Genomic DNA, 9,516 nt, shown 5'->3' with positions numbered 1-9,516 from the left:
TCTCGATGATTTGCAGCAGTAAACTTTGACATTGATGCAGATCTTTCATGGTATTTGCATCATGGACTAACCACCATAATCCATCCGAGGCCACGACAGATCAAAACAATACTTTGTCTCAGTCTCGGTGGATCACCCTGATCTTTTCGGCGGCTGTAAAAAACGCAACCCTAAATTTCTTTTATCTCAAATCTCGTGCGTTGTTTCGGCTGCTTGCCATGGAGACGATGCAGATCCTTCTAGCTGGTTCTTCTTCATCTGGAAATTTGCGACCTTCTCGAAACTCTGTGAAAGATCCCCCCAAGAACACAACACCACCGTGCGCAGGCCTCACAGTGGGCGCGAACTGTCGTGAAAGTGTCACGGCAGATGTCCTCGTGAAAAGGACTTAGTCGTGAGGCCAACGCATCTATGTGGTAGCTTGAGAGGGGTTGAGCGAGACGAGAGACGCGAGGTTTTACCCAGGTTCGGCCCATCACGGTGGAGGTAAAAGCCTACATCCTGCTTCATTGATATTGATGATGATGATCACCATTACAAAAGGGCTTTATCTCGAGAGCTATTGACTTGTCTATGTAAACCTAACTTGAGAAACTTGTGGAACTTGAGAATCTGTCCCTCTTGGGGTCACCTGCCCGTCCTTATATATGTTGAAGGGGCGGCTTACATGACTAGTCCTATTAGGATTAGGATTACTTTATTACAAGTGGAGTCCTAGTCTTCCTTCCTTTGTAGGAGAATATTCCTTATGCCTTTCCTCTTAAGTCGTCCTATCATCATACGGACCGGCATACTAGGCCTTGGGCCTTGTCGTTCGTCTGACCCGCCCGCCGGTTTATTAATGAGTCGCCAAGTACGGGCGGGTTACTCGTGAGTCGCCAAGATCCATCTGGGTCATACATTCAGCCGGGTTATACCGTGGGGTATATCCCCGACAAATCTGATCTGCATACTTGATGATATCATGAGCATAAGTGACAGATCTTCAAACTGACGGATTAGCAGTGTTATGCAAATAAAACGTGCACGATGGCACAACAGATCAGAGTTTAACTAGCCTATTACAAGGCATCCGATGGCCCAAAAAGGATAAGTGTTTTGGAAACGTAAACAACAAAGTGTTATGCTTAAAATGGCTCATGATTCTTGGCAGGTTCAAGCCTTCGGGTCATCATGTGCCTCTTTTCCTCTTTAACTCCTTGATTATCCATCAACTGGAAGTCAGGCATAGCCCAGTTGATACCGGTCAACGCTCTGAACACAACTTCATCATCAATAAGGTTGGATGGATCAATGTCAGAAGCAAAGGTGTGCTTACGAATTGGCGGGATGAGATCTGTCTCCTAATGAACCGATGTGTTCACTTTCTTGTTATCAGCATCGTAAGCCACCTGGTATGTGGATAGATTGGTTTCTTTAGCAAACTTACTGGCTAATGGACGCATTGCTCTTGCTATTTATGCAAAGTCATCTGCATTGAAGGCAGATCCATCTTCTTTGACACTTGGGCAACCATTGGCCAAATCTTCTAGATCCAGATCTGCTTGCCACGCCTTTGCCCGGCTTAACGCAGTCAACGCGCCGGCTCTAGCAGATGCTCGCTTTAAGTCATCAATCCTTTGGGGCAGCACTGATAACCTCTTCAATGTATATTTGATGAGAGTGGGTGGAGATTTCTTGTGCATAGCAGCAGCAATGCCCCGTTGGGTGCCAGTATATAACTATTCTACCAAAGTATAGACAGCTTTAAGCCGGATGCGCATATCTGAGCCCAACTTAGTGCTCCGAGAACCTGTATCAGACAATTTATTTATAAGCCGACAGATGTTTATAATATGTTTATTAAGATGCAAAGGAGTCATGCTTCCTACTTACCAAGGATGGCTGACGACATGTTAATGATTTGCTGCCTTAAACCGGTCAGCTCGTCAGTCACCGGCTTAAGTGCGGCTTTAGCGTCCTCTGCTCTCTTCAATGAGCCGCCTTCTCGGTCTCCCAGGCGTTTTTATGAGTATTGAAGTTTTGTTTAAGCTTCTCCATGCTTTCCAAAGCGCTCTTCAGTTCTGATTTAGCCTTGGATGTCTCAGATTGCTGAGTTTTAATGTTGGCCTTCAGATCATTAAGCAGCGAATCATTCTCGCTCACTTCAGCCTGTGACATGAACAAATAGGGAAGGTAGTCTGATTATGATTATCTTTGAAGTACCAAGCATAATACAAGTATTTTCCTTGGCACTTGGGGGCTAATGTCTATTGCTCTTAAAAACTTTTTGAAGTCCCAAGCATAATACAAGTATTTTCCTTAGCACTTGGGGCCAATGCCTATTGTTCTTTTCAAAGACGAATTTATCCGATGATTCGGGTACAATGATATGGTCCGGTCTGCCAAGGTTATATATTGAAGTATTGATTTATCAATGTTGCTAAGTCCCGGTTCAACTATACAAGTTAAATCGACCCTTGGGGGCTATGGATGCGAAGTTCATTACTGTTATTTAAAGTCTTGGCTTAACTTGATGACTTAAGACGGCCCTTGGGGCCTACTAGTGATGATATTTAGTTTTTATGGCAATTGGAAAGTCTACAACATATTCAATCCTGTCATATCCTATAGACTTGGCGGCCGATAGACATATAATTATGAAGATAATAATGATTGGATTACCTCGTAATGTTCCTTCATCAAATTAATTAAACCAGCTTCAAAGTCACGGCTGGTGGAGAGACGGTTCAAATAACCAGAGTGGATTTCTTAGGCACTAAACTGGGAGTAGTCTTCTAAGTCTACTTTCCACTTGCCTTTATCAGCAGCAGAAATTTCCTCCTTGGCACTATGCTTGGATAAGGCAGTGGGGTTACCTGGTTCGGTATAACCAAGCCCGGTGATGGTGACATCGTCAGCCTTATCTTCATTAGGCTTGATGGGCTTGGTGGTTAAGAGGTTGACGAAAAAGACCCGCCTTGGGATAATCTAAGTCAGAAAGTTTTGAAACCTCTAGTCGATGTTTGCAAGGCGCTGGGGTGTTCGGTAAGCCGGAAGAAAAAATTTCACCGCCGTTGTGCCGAGTTGTGCGGCGAGCTTCATGTTGCTGTTTCTTCAAAAGAAATTTGGGATCCAAGTGAGCTAAAGGGTGAGAAAATCTTACTTTCCGGCTTGCTTGTCGGGTTTTCTGTGCTGGCAGAGAGTCTGAGCCGGAGGAAAGGATAATTACCTCTTCGTCATTTGCACGACTGGCCTCCGCATCATCCTAATAATAATCATTGTCAATAAGATGTATGAAAAATGAGCCAAGGGAATCAAGTTCTACCTCCGACTTGTCATCATCATCCTTATCATCCAAATTGAGTAATTCAGCAGCATTGGATCTCTTCTTGGCAGGCTTTTTGATAGCCTTACTCTTTGTCCGGGTTTTCTTTGGCTTCTCTAGCAACTTCTTGGTCTAGAAGGATGAGTCAGCCTGTAAACATTGAATGAGTGTGAGGACAACATGAATGAAAGTATGAGTCAAGTATGAGCTGGATTCAAAACTTACAGCTGGCAGCTTATTCAGAACGCAGAAAGGGGTCAATCCAACTTTACTGCAATCTTCCAAGCTTTCATTCAACAGGGTCTTTGTCATATTATTGACGTCTTCCTCAGTCATTTTGGTTTGACAGTGACGCTGAGGATCCGTTAGCTCGCCGGTATATTCACACATTAAACCGGGCCGGATGGTTAGGGGCAAGATTCTCTAGGCGACTATAACACCCTCGATGCGACTATAGCTCCCACGTGTCGAGGCATGACTTAGAGACATAATCGTATTGAAGGCATATGTCGCAAGTTAGGCAATCTTCACAACATCCCATGTAATATGAACAATAAAGGGGAGATAACATAGTTGGCTTACACTCGCCACGTCAATCAAGAACATAAATAACATTACATCATCCAACATACTCATGGCCCGACTACGGCGCCAAAATAAAAGAGAACCCAACATGCGACAACGGTCCCAATCACCCCCAACTGGGCACCACTACTGATCATCGGGAAAGGAAACATAGTATCGTTGAGAGTCTTTGTCGAACTCCCACTTGAGCTCGTACTCGTCACCTGGAGCGGAATCACCTGGACCTGCATCTGGAGTTATAGTATCTGTAAGCCACAGGGACTCAGCAATCTCGCACCCTCGCGATCAAGACTATTTAAGCTTATAGGAAGGGTAAGGCAAATATATGTGGAGCTGCAGCAAGCGACTAGCATATATGGTGGCTAACTTATACGCAAAAGAGAGCGAGAAGAGGAGGCAAAGCGCGAGCGAGAGTCTAAAGGAACAACCTGCGCAAGCATAACTCCAACACCGTGTCCACTTCCCGGACTCCGCCGAGAAGGGGCCATCACGGTAACACACACGGTTGATTCATTTTAATTAAGTTTAGTTCAAGTTATCTACAACCGGACATTAACAAATTCCCATCTGCCCATAACCGCGGGCATGGCTTTCGAAAGTTCAATCCCTGCAGGGGAGTCCCAACTTAGCCCATGACAAGCTCTCACGGTCAACGAAGGAATAGACCTCCTCCCAAGACGTTCCGATCAGACTCGGTATCTCGGTAACTCAAGACACCTCGACAGGTTAAAACAAGACCAGCAACACCGCCCGAATGTGTCGACAAATCCTGATAGGAGCTGCACATATCTCGTTCTCAGGGCACACTCAGATAGGTCAAGCTATGAGTAAAACCAACCCTCAAGTTTCCCCGAGGTGGCCCCGCAGGCTGCCCAGTTCGGACCAACACTCAGAGGGAGCACTGGCCCGGGGGGGTGGGGTTAAAATAAGATGACCCTTGGGCTCCGGTAACCCAAGGGAAAAAGAGGCTAGGTGGCGAATGGTAAAACCAAGGTTGGGCATTGCTAGAAAAGCTTTAAACAAGGTGAACTATCAAGGGGTTCCCATTATAACCCCACCGCGTAAGGAACGCAAAATTCGGGAACATAACACCGATATGACGGAAACTAGGGCGGCAAGAGTGGAACAAAACACTAGGCGAGAGGCCGAGCCTTCCACCCTTTACCAAGTATATAGATGCATTAAGATAACATAGCAATATAATGATATCCCAACAAGTAAATAAAAGATGTACCAACAAGGAACGGCCTCCAATCTTCACCTGCAACTAGCAACGCTATAAGAGGGGCTGAGCAAAGCGGTAACATAGCCAATCAACGATTTGCTAGGACAATGGTGGGTTAGAGGTTTGACATGGCAATTTGGGAGGCTGACAAGCAAGTGGTAGGCATCGTAGCAATGGCATAGCAAAGAGCGAGCAAACTAGCATAGCAAAGATAGTAGTGATTTTGAGGGTATAATCATCTTGCCTGCACAGTTGTCAGAGTTGACTGGATCCTCACAAGCAAACTCAACGGGCTCCTCGGTAGCGAACTCGTCTCCCGGCTCTACCCAAACAAGACAAACAAGCAACAAGGATACAATCAACCACGTGCAAACTCAATCAACACAATGCAAAGATGATATGCTATGCGGGATGCAAAATGCAAGATATGACAGGAAATGCATGAACCTGGCCTCAACTTGGAATTCCAAGGGTGCCACTGGAAATATGGGATGAAATCGCTTGAAAACGATATAAAGAACGCCGGAATCGGAGTTACGGTTTGGAAATGGCAAGCGATTCAAACATGACACCGGTCTGCGATTTACAGCAAGTAGGCATCTAAATGCAACAAAATGAACATGCTACAGCACCCAAACATGACAACAAAATACATGGCAGGGATGCACACAAGATGCTTAACAAAAGTCTAGCACTGAGCTACGGTCAAAACATCCATTAGGAGGTTCAAACAAGCATGGCAAAAACGCAAATGCAAAACAGATCTCAGACTTAGTGAAATTAACACTTGTCTGAAATTTCAGATCACGAAGCCCTCTTCGGAGCAGCAAAACAACATGACACATGACCTGATTAAGACAAGTAAGAACATGGCATGGATCTACTCAACAAGCTTAACAAAAGAACCAAAGTGACCTGGGGCCAAAAGGGTTCACAAAATATACTAACGGGCACACGAACATAGCTAAGACACAATCAGTTTTCAGACTTGGTGAAAACTGAGACATGCTGAAATATAACTCACGAAGGCATGTAAACGAGCTCGATGCACTCACTACGGTGCAAGTCATGGCAAGGAAAGCATACATCCATTAAGAATGGACAAAATGCTAGCTATACATGGAAAGAACAATTGCATAGCATGCACGGATCAACTACAGTAACATCGGCAAAATCGCAAACAAGTTGACGATCTGCCCAGATTCACAATGAAGCAAACGTAGAGCTCGATTGACTCAAGCTAGGGTGCTCCATAATTGCAAACAAAGATATAGATGGATAGAGCATAACATGGTTAACAAAACTCCTTTCCTGATCATCCTCAAAAGAGGCACGGATCACTAGGAAACAAGCTGAACATATGGCATCATGAACTAAATAATCCCAGACTTAGTGAAAACTACCAAGTCCCTGAAAACAGATTCACCGGGTGCCTCACTTTGCAAGCTTGCACAAGTCACCACACACATCCTAAAACTGCATGGATTGCCCCTATGGAAAGAAGACAAAATCCTTAACAAAAGATATAAAGGACTCACAGGCATAGCATGCACACAATAATCATGACAAAAATGACAAAAGTCTAAGATGAACTAGCAGATCTGAAAATTAACCGACGAAGCCTCCTTCTAACAGCATTTCGGGCATCAAGATGAACTCAAATGAAAATGATGCAATGGAATAAAATGATGTACTCGTCGAGGCAAACATTTTGATATGCTATATGCATGAATCGGAGCTACGGATGCAAAGTTACGGGGCCGCGAACATGGGCATATGGATCTGCAGATTTCAGGACTTAGACGAAATTTATACCCTGTGCAAAAAGTCAACGGGACGAGGGTATCCCGGGACGGCGGGATCTGGGCGGCGGGGCTGCGTTTGGATCGGAGAGTTGGTGGATCTGATCCCACTCCGGGATCGGATCCGGCCCGGGGCTGAGGAGGCCGGCGATGGCCGACGGCGGTGGCGGTGCGGGACGGCGCCGGCGAGCTCGCGGCGGCCGGCGCGGAGGGGCTGCCGGAGCGGGGCGGCTCCGGTGGCGGAGCCTCGCCGGTGTCGGAGGAGGAGGTCGGGCGCGGGGAAGAGGGAGCCAGGCGGCGGCGTGGGCCTTGGGGGCCGGCCACGGGCCTCCCGGGCCTGGCGACGGGGATGTGGGCGCACGCCCACGTGGCAGGCGGTGATTGGACGTGGGGGCGGCGGCGGACGCGTCCGGCCGGGTCGGACAATGTCCGGCCGGCGCGAGGGGATTTTTAGGGTTTCGTGGGAGAAGATCCGAAAAACGGGGGGGGGGGGTCTATATATAGGCATAAGTGGAGCTAGGAGAGTCCAAAAGGGGTGCGGTTTTCGGCCATGCGATCGTGATCGAACGCTCTAGGTGATGGAGCAGAGTTTGGTGGGTTTTGAGCCAAATTGGAGGGGTGTTGGGCTGCAACACACACGAGGCCTTTTCGGTCCCTCGGTTAACCGTTGGGGTACCAAACGAAGTCCAAATGGTACGAAACTTGACAGGCGGTCTACCGGTAGTAAACCAAGGCCGCTTGGCAAGTCTCGGTCCAATCCGGAAATGTTTAATCCCCACACACGAAAGAAAGGTAGAAATGACCACCGGAGGAGAACGAAGCGCCGGAATGCAAAACGGACAACGGGGAAAAAGCTCGAATGCATGAGATGAACACGTATGCAAATGCAAAACACATGACGACATGATATGAGATGCATGAAAACGAAAACAACACACGGAGACAAAGACCCGAACCCGAGAAAATAAATATAACTTAACGCCGGAAACGGCAAGAGTTGGAGTACAAATTGGGAAAGTTACATCCGGGGTGTTACATCACGCCACCACTACGAAAGGATCTCGTCCCGAGATCTAGGACTGAAAGAACTCCGGGTACTCAGAACGAAGGTGATCCTCGCGTTCCCATGTAGCTCCACGGTCGGAATGGTGCGACCACTTGACTTTGAGGAATTTGATTGACTTGTTTCGAGTCTTGCGTTCAGTCTCTTCAAGAATAGCAACTGGGTGCTCACGATAAGAGAGATCTTCTTGGAGCTCAATGTCCTCGAAGTTGACGGTGCGGTCAGGAGTCTTGAAGCACTTTCGAAGCTGAGAGACATGGAACACGTCATGAACATTTGCAAAGTTTGAAGGAAGCTCGAGTTGATAGGCGAGGTCGCCTCTCTTGCTGACAATCTTGAAAGGTCCCACGTATCTAGGGGCAAGCTTCCCTTTGATGCCGAAGTGACGAGTACCTTTCATTGGAGAGACGCGGAGGTAAACATGATCTCCGATCTCGAAAGCCAAATCACGGTGCTTACTATCATAGTAGCTCTTCTGGCGGGATTGGGCTGCTTTGAGGTTATCACGAATGACTTTGCACATTTCTTCTGCTTCTGTGATTAAGTCATTACCCAAAAGCTGACGTTCACCGGTTTCAGACCAGTTGAGAGGGGTACGCCACTTCCTGCCATACAGAATTTCAAATGGGGCCTTGCCCGAACTTGCTTGAAAACTATTGTTGTAGGAGAATTCAGCATAAGGAAGACAATCCTCCCACTTCATGCCGAAGGAGATCACACAAGCCCTGAGCATATCTTCAAGAATCTGGTTGACACGCTCGACTTGACCGCTTGTTTGAGGATGGAAAGCTGTGCTGAAGCGGATGTTGGTGCCCATGGCCTTCTGAAAAGAATCCCAAAACTTGGAGGTAAAGATGCTGCCACGGTCTGAAGAGATCACTTGAGGAATACCGTGCAGAGAGACAATACGAGAGGTATAGAGTTCCGCCAATTGAGCTGCAGTTATCGACTCTTTTATAGGCAGAAAGTGAGCCACTTTGGTGAGTTTGTTGATGACAACGAATATAGCATCATTGCCACGCTTGGACTTAGGAAACCCAGTCACGAAGTCCATTTCAATATGGTCAAACTTCCATTCTGGAATGGCAAGAGGTTGGAGGAGACCTGCTGGCCTTTGGTGTTCTGCCTTCACTCTTCTGCAGACATCACATTCATTCACGAATTGAGCGATCTCGCGCTTCATTCGAGTCCACCAATAAGCTTGCTTAAGGTCCTGATACATCTTCGTGCTCCCAGGGTGGATGGAGAGGAGAGAATTGTGAGCCTCGTTCATGATCACTTTACGGAGGTCACCTTTGGGCACAACAATACGATCCTCGAAGAAGAGAGTGTCCTTGTCATCAAGGCGGTAGCACTTGTACTTGGACTGACTCTTGGCAATCCCAATCTTCACCTTTTTCACCATAGCATCAAGAAGCTGGGCTTGGCGAATCTGGTCTTCTAAGGTAGGAGAGACTTGAAGGTTGGCGAGGAAACCTTGAGGAACAACTTGCAGATTAAGTTTGCAGAAAGCTTCACAAAGCTCGGGTTGATA

Source organism: Triticum urartu, chromosome 4A (assembly GCF_056163025.1).
Source record: "Triticum urartu cultivar PI428250 chromosome 4A, HENAU_Tu73, whole genome shotgun sequence".
In the NCBI taxonomy this organism is placed as follows: Eukaryota; Viridiplantae; Streptophyta; class Magnoliopsida; order Poales; family Poaceae; genus Triticum; species Triticum urartu.
The sequence above is the reverse complement of the archived record's forward strand: the minus strand, read 5'-3'. Positions refer to the sequence as shown.